A 12,072-nucleotide genomic window follows, 5' to 3' on the forward strand; every position below is an offset into this window, starting at 1 on the left:
ACATTTTTTTTCCATGGCAGTAGTTAATAGTAGTAGTCTAAACATTATATATGTTACATTGTACTACAGATACAGTATTAATCTGTTTCTGGCTTGGGAATACTCCCCAGAAACACAGTGTGAACCTTGATGAAATAGTGATGCTTCCAAAAGACTTCCAGACTACCTTCTGGCTGGCCTGATTATGTCCTTTCTCATGAGAGGGAAAGAACAAGTGCAGGTGGTGGTTACTGAGAGTTCAAGATATTACTAAGTAGGAGAGGAGCAAGAGGTCAAGAGTAGCAAGATGGTGATCAGATTAGCAAAGAAGACCAGACTGGAACGGAATGCTGGACTGGACTAGAGCCGGAATGTTGGGACAGAAATGGAACCGGAATGCAGGGACCGCAACAGAACCAGAATGCTGGAACTGAAATGGAACCAGAATTCTGGAACCAGAATGCAGACTGCGATGTCTGGGCTGAAATAACTAAGTAGACTGCAGACTGCTAAAAAACCAGGTTGGCATCTGAGTAATCAACGTTGCACTGGCAACAAGTTAGGGCTCCAGAAAGTCCTTGCATGGTAACTGCCATCTGCTGATTGGAAGCTGCGGTCAGCTGAGGTGAAGCAGCACTCTGACTGGCTGAGAGGGATCAGGTGATTGGATCCAAGATGGCAGCAGCCAGGCACTGGTTTTGGAGGGAACTCTGAGACTGCTATCATTTGTTTGGAGGCTGTGGTCCGCTGAGTTGGAGCAGCACACTGACTAGTTGAGAGAGAGCAGGTAACTGAATCCAAGATGGCAGCACCCAAGCACTGGTTGTGAAAGGAATCCCCTGAGTGGAGATTGACTGGGCAGCATCTTGCAGAGAGATCTGAGACTAGCAGAGCCTGCGGACCACAGGGACAGCTTAGAAAGCGGAGGGGTAAGTAACAGGGCCTGAAGGGCCTGGTGCATGACACAGATGTTGAGGTGTGTTGAATCCTTGTACTTCATTGAGTACGTCATAAGAGAAGCAACTGTGCATGGGACGAAAGTGACTAATAAATTGATGAGGCTATGTAAACAGACAAGGTAGATATAAAACTCTACAGCAATGTAACACTTGATCTCAGCGCTCACATGTGTATGTAGGCTGGATTCAGGAGAGCCGCTGGCTAAGGGCAATTCAATTCTTGGAATCTACACCTCCCAGCATGCATGAGGAGCAGAGAGCAAGGAAGTGATGTAAGAGCCTGTCACTGCAAAGGAGTTTGCCTCCAGAGAAGGAGAATCGCGGGAGTGCAGCCTGAGAGGAAGGAGTTGTAGCCATTGCCGGAAATGCCACCTGGAATAGAGGAAACTCTGGGGAAGATGAAGCAGCTCAGCCGATTCTGGAAAGCCGCAGTGAGCACAGCAACTGCTGGAATAGTGAGTACTCTAGAGGGAGAGCACTGCCAGTCTAACAGAGAGAGCTGCCAGCCCAACAGAGATAGCTGCCAGCCTAACAGTGAGAGCTGCCAGTTAACTAGAGAGTGCTACCAGAATCACAGAGGGTACTGCCAATTCAAGAGAGGAAGCTACTACTACCAGGGAGAAAGCTGCCAACTGTCTCGAGGGAGTCCAGATCTAGTACAAGTATCTAGAGGAAGTCCATATTTGGTTCAGATATTCAGAGAGAGAGAGTCCAGATCTGGCCAAGGTGTCCAGAGAGCATCCAGATCCGTTCCAGTTGTTCACATAATGTCCTGACTTTTTTTCCAGTTGTTCCAGGTGCTTGCATTTGCTACTACTTCAACTCTTTGGCCTAGTGAATTGAGCCATTGGAGACTTATCAAATCCTTTGATCCTTGTTTTGAGAGCCCACCAGGCTCTAGAATTGTTCAGTGTCTACAGCAAGTTTGAGTAACCAGTTAAATACTGCATTACACCATACACAGGGCTTAGCACAAATCCAGCAGCCCATGAACTTGAGGTCTGGCCTTAAATTGCTTAACACAATTTAGAACCACTAATATATAATGTATTTCTATATATATTAAAATTTCATGATCTATACACGTAGATAAATGTAAGGTTATGCATTTAGGGATCAAAATCTATGAATTAAATGGGATAAATTTAAGGGAATCTATAATAGAAAAGGATTTGGAAGTGCTTATAGACAGTAGACTTGGCAATAGTGCTCAATGTCAAGCAGCAGCTGCAAGGGCCAATAAAGTATAGGAATGCCTAAAGAGGGGCATAGATGTAAGGGAAGAAGGTGTAATTTTACCACTATATAAATTGTTGGTAAGACCTCATCTTGAATACGGAGATTTTAGAACTAGAAAGGGTTCATAGAAGAGCGACAAAATTGATAAATGGTATGGAGTCATTAAGTTATAAGAAAAGGTTAACCAGTTTAGGCATGTTTACTATAGAAAAGAGGTGTCTAAGAGGTGATATGATTACTATGTACAAATATATTAAGGGTCAATACAGAGAACTTTCATGGGAAATGTTTACAGCAAGGTCTGTACACAGGGCACGTGCTCACCCACTAAGGTTAGAGGAGAGGAAATTTCACAACCAGCAAAGGAAGGGGTTCTTTACAGTAAGGGCAGTTAAGAAATGGAATTCACTGCCAGGGAAGGTTGTGATGGCAGATTCAATAGATATGTTAAAGAAAGGGTTAGACAATTTTTTAACGGAAAAGGGTATCCAGGGATTATTATTATTATTATAATTTATTTGTTAGGCGCCACAAGGTTTCCGCAGCGCCGCACATAGTACAAACAGTAGACTATACAGGGTATAACAGTACAGAACAATAAACAAAAGTACCAATACTTCAGAAACTCCAGGCAGGCAGATGCAATAGACACGGAGCAGAAGAACGGGTAAGGAGACAGGAGGGAAGAGGGCCCTGCTCAAGCGAGCTTACATCCTAAGGGAGGGTTAAACAGACCAGGCACAAGAGGAGCCAGTTGAGGGAATGGGAGAGAGGGGAGAATGAGTGGAGGAGATGGGGGTTAAGTTGATGGTTGGTAGGCTTTGAGAAAGAGGTGAGTTTTGAGTGCACGTTTGAAGGAGCACAGAGTAGGAGAGAGGCGGATGGAGCGAGGTGAGTTCATTCCAGTGAAGGGGGGCTGCACGGGAAAAGTCCTGGATTCTGGAATGGGAAGAGGTGATCAGAGTGGAGGAGAGGCGGCGGTCATTGGCCGAGCGCAGGGAGCGGGTGGGAGTGTGAATGGAGAGGAGGTTAGAGATATAAGGGGCAGTAGAGTGGGAGAGAGCCTTGTAAGTGGTGGTGAGGAGTTTGAAAAGAATTCTGTAGGGGAAGGGGAGCCAGTGTAGGGCAAGGCAGAGAGGGGAGGCAGAGGAGGAGCGGCGTGAGAGGTAGATGAGTCTTGCGGCCGCATTGAGTATAGAGCGGAGGGGGGAGAGACAGGAGTGGCGGTGGGGAGGCGGTTGCAGTAATCCAGGCAGGAGATGATGAGTGCGTGTATGATGGTTTTGGTGGCCTCCTGAGAGAGAAAGGGACGGATGCGGGCGATGTTGCGTAGTTGGAAGCGACAGGCTTTGGCAAGAGAATGAATGTGGGGGGCAAAAGAGAGAGAGGAGTCAAGGGTGACACCCAAGCAGCGGAGTTGGATGACAGAGGAGATGGTAGTGTTGTTAACGACAATGGAGAGGTCATGGTGGGATGGGAGGCTGGGAGGAGGAAAGACAATGAGTTCAGTTTTGGAAATGTTGATTTTGAGAAAGCGCTCCGACATCCAGGAGGAGATGGCGGAGAGGCAGTCAGATACCTGAGCGAGGAGGGTGGAGGAAAGATCAGGTGAAGAGATGTAAAGTTGAATGTCATCAGCATAAAGGTGATACTGAAGGCCAAAGGAGGAGATGAGAGCACCAAGGGAGGAAGTATAGAGCGAAAAGAGTAGAGGGCCGAGAACGGAGCCCTGTGGGACTCCTACAGCGAGAGGGTAGGGGGAGGAGGAAGAACCAGACAGGGATACAGAGAAGGAGCGGTTAGCAAGGTATGAGGTGAACCAGGCGTGGACAGAACCAGAGAGGCCGAGAGAGAGAAGAGTTTGCAGCAGGAGGGGGTGATCCACGGTGTCAAAGGCTGCGGAAAGGTCAAGGAGGATGAGTAGGGAGAAATGACCCTTGGATTTGGCCGATAGGAGATCATTAGTAACCTTGGCCAGGGCAGTTTCGGTATACGACCGTTACGACCGTTAATTAAAATAAAGGATAGCAATGAAACCAGGGAGAAATAGGACTGCAATATTGGGTCAGTAGGGATTGGTGGTTGCTTCATCTGGATCAATTACAAATATAAGATAAGGATCGCACGAGATCCAAAATAGGTTGAACGTTATGAACTGGTGTCTTTTTTGAACCTCATCAGCTATGTTTCTATGTTACTATGTTACTTGGATACAGGAACAAACAGATGACATATAGTACATGTAAACAATGTGAATCTTGTGATCTGCTCGATAATTGCATAGGTGTGTTTTATTGTGAACTGGTATATTTTGTCATCAATGTTTATACTGAGTATCATGCAAATGTACTTATCATCATGTTAGTCATTTGTACTTAATCATACTATTGTCATTTTGTATGCAACTTGTGTTCTACCTCACCTGCAAGTTCCTCTTTTCTATTCATTATTCATTGATTCACTGGCCTTCCAGTTGTCAGTTCAGTTAATAAATGACATGACCCTTTTTATCTGATATCTGTGTGTGAGAGTTATCACTGTGAGGCAGGTGGAGGGTTCCTGAGTCAATCCCTGGTAGACTTTGCAAAGAGCTACAATCATGAAGAGACAAGAGGCACTGTGTATGAGAATTGGGGACCTTTATCTAATTGTACATTTATCCAACAAACCCCTTGGGTAGGGCTACAGACATAATCAGTGAACACTCACAAACAATAGTTATAAACTTTGAGTAATGCAATATTTCCAAGGCCATTTCCTGCCTAGACACCACGGGGAGCCATCGATCTCTGTCTCCTTTCTTCCCTCTGCACCCCTCCCCTCCAGAGAGCATAATCGATGTTATAAAAGGCTTAACGGCTGATATCCTGACTTCCTTTACCCTCTTACTCTTATTTATCTATTAAATAATTGACACAAGACTTGAGTGTGGCAAAATTAAAAATGGTTTATTTAAATCCATAGATTGTAAGCTTGCAAGCAGGGCCTTCTCACCTCTTTGTCTGTTTTACCCAGTTTGTTTATTAGTTTATTATGTTTGTCCCCAATTGTAAAGCGCTACAGAATATGTTGGCACTATATAAATAAATGATGATGATGATGATGATGAAATATGGCGGTGGAGAAAAGAGCAGTCAGCACAAAGTCTACCAGGTAGAACCAGAATGTCCCAGCTGAACCATGGGACCGAATCAACTGGGGGACAATCAATGAAACCCTGGGTTCAAGTGGGGGACAACCAATCAAACCCCAGGTGCACATATCTACCTTAGCGGGACCCCACGTCCCAGGCTCTACAGAACCCACCAATCCTCTGGGCTAAATGGAACGCCACCACAGGCCGACCCACAGAGGCGGTACCTGTACCGAGACTATAGCCGATTCAGTCGAAGAGAGGCGGGTTCAGCACGCCCGCTACCGTAATGTGTGCCCCAACCACTGGCCGTCGACTGCACTGCATTTTCCGGCATCTCTCCATCCAGGATCTCCATAACTACGCACCATCACAAATAAAAATCCAGCACATCCTGCACGCCACTAAGCACCGCCAACCAAGGAGGGTGGGTGGGCAACATCCAGACTCCAGAGACTGAGTCATCCAACTTAAAGACCCTGTCTATCCCTCCCCTGTGACATCAGATGGGCGTACCCCATAGTTAACTATTAACACCAGAGAATAAATCCAGATCTTAAAGATACAGCTTCAGCTTTTAAATTGCCTTCAAGCTTATTTCATCCCTCAGTTTCTATTAATGTAAACAAAGCATACTACCTTACTTATAGAGATGAGCGGGCTCGGATTATCGCAATCCGAGCCCACCCGAACAGTGCGGATTCAACGGCGATCCGAGCACTGTTCGGGTATTTCCGGCGGGGAGAAACAGTCAAAGCGAGGCTAAGACTCCAAATCCCGTGGATCTCGCGAGACTCGGATAGTATAGGGAGGTTGGGTTTTTTAGCGCTGCTGTGTCCTGTCACTCTGTCCTGCTGAATCCTGAATAATAATGCTGAATAATTTGCAAAGGGAAAAGAGAAGGAACCGGTCGTAAATAAAGGTTATTATTCACTTTTAAGCACATCGCTGGTACTAAAAGCTGAAGACTTTAATATAATCTCGGCGAAAATGTGATTGAACAATGACTAGGATCTCACTGTGTGGTTGCATGGAGCTTTGTATGGAAATATGCACAGAGCTGGATTAAGGCTCTGGGGGGCCCGGGGCACTTTAGGCAGGGGGGCACCTATGATGTAACATGGTTATCATTTTAGACAAATACGCAGCTCTGCCTTTACAGTACAGTGTGGAGGGGGACATATCTCCCAAGTGTCCTTGTTGTCGGACCCAATCCTGACTACGCGAGACAGTCACCCAAATTCAGGACTGCCCAACCAGATTCAGGACAGTTGGCAGACTGTCCTGCTCTCTCCTACCTGTTCTTGTCACTCTCACCACCTGTGGCTGCTAGTTTCTCTAGTTGCTGCTTGTCTGGATCCTGGAAAGTTGGGGGCCCTATTTGGAAAAAGACATGGGTACATGAAATTTAGAAAATTCCAACCAGCCCCAGCATTAAATCAATAGTATTCCCATTTAATATATAAACATATTTCCCTCCCTCGAAACAGCCCCAGCAATAAATTAAATGGCATTTACGTTTAAAAAATATAACCATTTTCCACAACCATCCTGGCATTAAATAATTCATATTTCACATTTAATAAAATCTAATTTTCCCCAAACAACCCCACATTCATTTATGAGCTTCCAAACCACCCCAGCATTAAATTTAAAGGTCCAATTACCCCATCTTAAATTGATAACCCCCACTATTAAATTAAATTGCCCCACCATCACCCCACAAATAAAATAGCACCCATTAAATAAATAGCATCCACCTGCAATCCAAGATTAAATTAAGAACCCCCCTTCCCTCACACATTATATTAACATACTACCCCCCTCACACACACACACACACACACACACACACACACATTATATTAACATACTACCCCCCTCACACACACACATTATATTAACATACTACCCCCCTCACACACACATTATATTAACATACTACCCCCCTCACACACACATTATATTAACATACTACCCCCCTCACACACACATTATATTAACATACTACCCCCCCTCACACACACATTATATTAACATACTACCCCCTCACACACATTATATTAACATACTATCCCCCAATAAATTTGTTCTATCCGCTCGCTGTATGACCTTGTTTCTCTTCACAAATGGGACGGCACCTGTCACGTGGTGTACGTCCCATGTGACACCAACAGCAGGCCACACATAGGGGAAGGGGAGGATGGATCATAAGAATCCAATGCCAATGATAGAAGGTGGCTGGTCTCAGAGGAGGGGCCAACCACCAAGTAATAGAGACTTGGGCCAGTACAGGGACCGGACCAAAATAGTCTTTTCTCTGCCCGACCCAACGGGCATATGCCCCCCAGCTCCCCGTCCCAGCCCGCCCCAGAAAATAGCATTGATACTGCACATTAAAAAAAAAAAAGAAACACTGATAAAATGACATCAGTTTTAAGTCATATATATATATATATATATATATATATATATATATATCAAAATTATTGGCATGTTATCACTGTTTCTTTCTTTTTATGTGCGGCATCATTGCTATATATGTGTGTATATATATATATATATATATATATATATATACACATACATATTATATTATATATATACACACACACACACACACACACACACACACACACAACAACTATGTTATGGGATCCTCTTTTTTATTAGTAATTATTAAAGTAATTATTGAAGCCTGCCTCTTCTATTAAATAGTAAAGGTTTAATTAGACTACACACATATACATACATTATATATATATATATATATATATATATATATATATATATCTATAATATAAATGCCTAGTGGCGTGTGTTAGTCTGTCTGTGTGTGTGTGGGAAAAAATAAAACCAAACTGCAGCGCCACCTGCTGGGCGGAGTTATACACTGACCTAAATTCTTAGTGTGTGTGGAAAAAAAAATCAGAAAGGGCTGAAATTTGGTATACTAAGATGTTTTTAATTTGTTAATTTAATTTGTTAATTGTTAAAAGTGTTTATAAAGATTTAAAAAAATATATATATATATTTCTTGAAGGAGAAGTGACAGTTGGGAGTGGTTGGTGGTTGCCAGGGGTGACAGTGGGGAGTGGTTGGTGGTTGCCGGGGGTGACAGAGTGAGAGGAGTCTGATACTCAGGACCGCTGAGAGAGATCCCTGTGTCTGGATAGACATCTGGATAGATGTGGCGATGGAAATGAAGGATGAGGTGATGGAGAAGAATGATGAGGTGGTGACATGTGGACAAAACCACGTTAAAAAAGGGCGCTTGCGTCGGGAAGTAACGCTCTTCCCCTGAGGAAGCCTGGGCTAGGGCCCAAATGCATGACAAGAACCTTTTTAACACCTTAAGTAGCTTCATTTGACTAGAATGCATGAGTATCATGCACGGGTTAACTTGTATATATATATATATATATATATATATATATATATATATATATATATATATATATATACATATATATATATAAAGTGATTAATAAAATAGAGGATCCTAAAACTTATAAGTTATAGGGACCTCTATTTTATTAATAATTATTAAAGTGATTACTCAAGCAAATATATATATATATATATATATATACATACACACACACACACACATATATACATATACACACACATATATACATACATATACACACACATATATACATACAAACATTGATTTACCAGTCTTTGTCACTTCTCATGGAGTATGAGTCCATTAAGTCGTAACATGGGGCATTTGTATTGAACTACTGTCATACCGAAACTTTATAAACTTTTGTAACATAACTAAAATGACAGTTTTGAGTTTAATAAGCAACAATATTAAGTAAAATTGGCTGTAAAGAAGTAATAATAAATACTTCTTTAAAATTGAATGTGCTAAAAATATTGATATATCTGACTTTAACCAGTGTAAGTTTTGGGCACTGGGTTTAGATGCAGAAAAGAATGATGTTTACCTTTTGCTGACTTTCTTTTTTCCTCCTGCTTGCTTGTACCATACTCCAAGTGAAAGTGTGACTCTGGAAGCCATGTTTAGCGCTGTAACCTCTTTTGGTATGGGAGGAGCTGCTGCACATGCGCAGCAGCTTAATTTCGGCCATCATGGAATGGCCTGATGTACATCAGCACCGCGGCTGCTGTACATCAGGCCAGCTGTCAAATTTTGTGGGGGCAGGGGGCGTGGCGGTATGCCTGCGTCAGGGGGGGCCCACAGCCGCAGAAGCACTAGAATCGGATCACTGACAGGTGATCCGATCAGCGTGTGGCCGGCGGCGGGGGGCCCTCAGAGAGAGGGGGGCCCGGGGCACGTGCCCCCCCTTAATCAGGCCATGAATATGCACAGTGTAAAGAGTGAAAATGTGACTTTAGCACTATCCTGTTCATTCATTTTACCTTTTCCATTTATCTTCTAAAATTAGATTTGAGAGCAAGAGAGTGTCAGGAATGCCTTTGCTACATATATAATGTTTTTATTGTATTACACCTAAAAATGTGCTTAACCATCTAAAATTAAGAACAGCCCTCAATCAGCAATAGAACCACCCGAACTGCACAGATTTTTGCAAAATAAGCAAGTTCTTTCACAAGAATGTAGGTAAAAATATCTTAAGCAATGTGAGAGGTACATGGTTTGCACTTTTGTAAAGTTACCTTTTTTGTCTGACCTCACTAATATGTGTCACACACACTTGTATTGGGTGATCAGTTGTGCCCGTGTATATGAACCGTAACACTGTTACTTAAAAAAAATCCTTGAGGGCTGCACTGCAAGATGAGAAATATAATGCTATGGGGCATATTTAATAATTAATCTAGGATTTGAAGCTTCTATAAACAGATACTCTGTAGCTTGATTTTCAGTAAGATGCAGAAAAAAACAACTTTTCAAATCTTTTATATTGATGAACATAAAGGTGGTCAAACTTAAATTTACCTGAACTGTGATGAGTCTATCCCGAACCTGACTTGTGTGATGACACGCTTTATTATGGATCTGACTGCTGAGTTCATTTACGTGGTGATAAAAGCTAGGTATTTCAGTGAATAGTTGGGAGTATCTTGTATGGAGAAAACTATTTGGTTAGCTTCTCGGCATGAAGTGTAGTGACATTGTTTATCCATAAAGTATGTGTTCCATATTTTACTGGCCATGCCCCTGTGTGCATATTTGTACAGATTATTTGCGTTACCTAGGAGACTGCAAGCAAGGCACTGATCCTGCCGTATAAGTCCAGTGGTACTGCTGTTTAAGTCCACTGATCCTGCCACGTGTTGGGCCACGTGTTTGTGCCTCCCACTTGTGTCGCTTAGCTTAGTCATCCAGCTACCTCGGTGCAACCTTTTGGCCTAAAAACAATATTGAGAGGTGTGAGGTGTTCAGAATAGACTGGAAATTAGTGGAAATGATTGTTATTGAATGTTATTGAGGTTAATAATAGCGTAGGAGTGAAAAAAAAAAACAAAAACTGGATTTTAGCACTTTTTTTGCTTTTTTAAAAAAAAAATCAGAACCCAAAACCCTAAATCAGAACCAAAACCCTAAATCAGAACCAAAACCTTTCGTGGGGTGTTTTGGCAAAACAAATCAGAACCCAAAACCTCAAGCTAATCAGAACCCAAAACCCAAAACACTAAAAGTGGCCGGTGCACACCCTTACTTATCTACCAGGACTGCTTCAGACTGCCATATATTTTATACTGCACATGATAGCTTATAGGATATAGCTTCAGAATGACAAGCGAGGCATTTTAACTAAGCCGAACGCCCTTAAACAACTAATGCATTTGGGCTCATGATCTTTAACACTTACCTGAAAGGGTTAACTTTTAGAGTTAGATTTGAATTAGATTGTAAGCTTTCGAGCAGGGTTCTCTTACCTCTCTGTCTATGTATTACCCAGTATTGTTTTATCAATGTTTGTTCCCATTTGTAAAGCGCTACGGAATTTGCTGGCGCTATATAAATAAATGTTGATGATGATGATGATGAATTAGACAATGAGAGTTGGCAGGGGAGTGGTCAAGGTGAGGTTATATAAACCATCAGCCTCAGTTTTTCTTCACAAATGATGAGTGAGACCTGTGACTGCAGCAGAGAGAAAGGATTTGTATCCCCCCCTTATGCTTGTTTTTACAGTGCTTTTGCGATTTATCTGCTCATTCTGTTCTTTATTAATATCTTAATTAGTTTTATTTTTCTTTTAAATTTTTCTTTACTGTTCTTGTAAACCCCCTTTTTATTTTATCTGTATTTCTCCCTCTTGTCCTCCCCCTTCCTTTTCTTTTCTTTTATTTAACCTTTATTTTATTTTCACACTTTCCTACCCTTTTTTTTTATTACTTTACCCCTAAAATGTCCAGACCTAAAAGGACGGCTTCCCACCAGCTCAGATTCCAGGATGGTATCCCGTCCTCTAATTGGAGCCATCCTGGTAGTAGTGTCACTGTTCCCCCTCCTAGTATAATTGATAGCGACGGCGGCATGCCCAGTACCACCCCTCACTCTAATGTGCCTACCTACCTATGCCCCAGCGGTTGTTCCCAGTCAGGGGGCAATCATTGGTGGGAGGGGGAGGAGGCTCTGTCTGAACCGTCAGTTAGATCAAGAGCTCAGGAGCAGGCTGCCATTCAACCTGGCTGTGGAGCTTTTGTTATTAGGAGACATTGCTCCCTCTCAGAGGGGATCTTCTTCCACTCACACTGATCAGGTACACTGTACCACCAACGTACAAACAAATACTTCAATTGTTGGCAGTCATA

General features: G+C 42.7%; 1 non-coding gene across 1 annotated transcript; it reads left to right on the forward strand.

Annotated features, from left to right (window-relative positions):
* The first annotated feature begins 10,248 nt into the window (after positions 1-10,248).
* On the forward strand, positions 10,249-10,320 carry LOC142137227 (small nucleolar RNA SNORD50). The gene has a single exon (XR_012687871.1). It is a non-coding gene; the product is annotated as a small nucleolar RNA SNORD50 (small nucleolar RNA).
* The last annotated feature ends 1,752 nt before the right edge of the window (positions 10,321-12,072 follow it).

Source organism: Mixophyes fleayi, chromosome 1, assembly GCF_038048845.1.
Source record: "Mixophyes fleayi isolate aMixFle1 chromosome 1, aMixFle1.hap1, whole genome shotgun sequence".
Classification (NCBI taxonomy): domain Eukaryota; kingdom Metazoa; phylum Chordata; class Amphibia; order Anura; family Limnodynastidae; genus Mixophyes; species Mixophyes fleayi.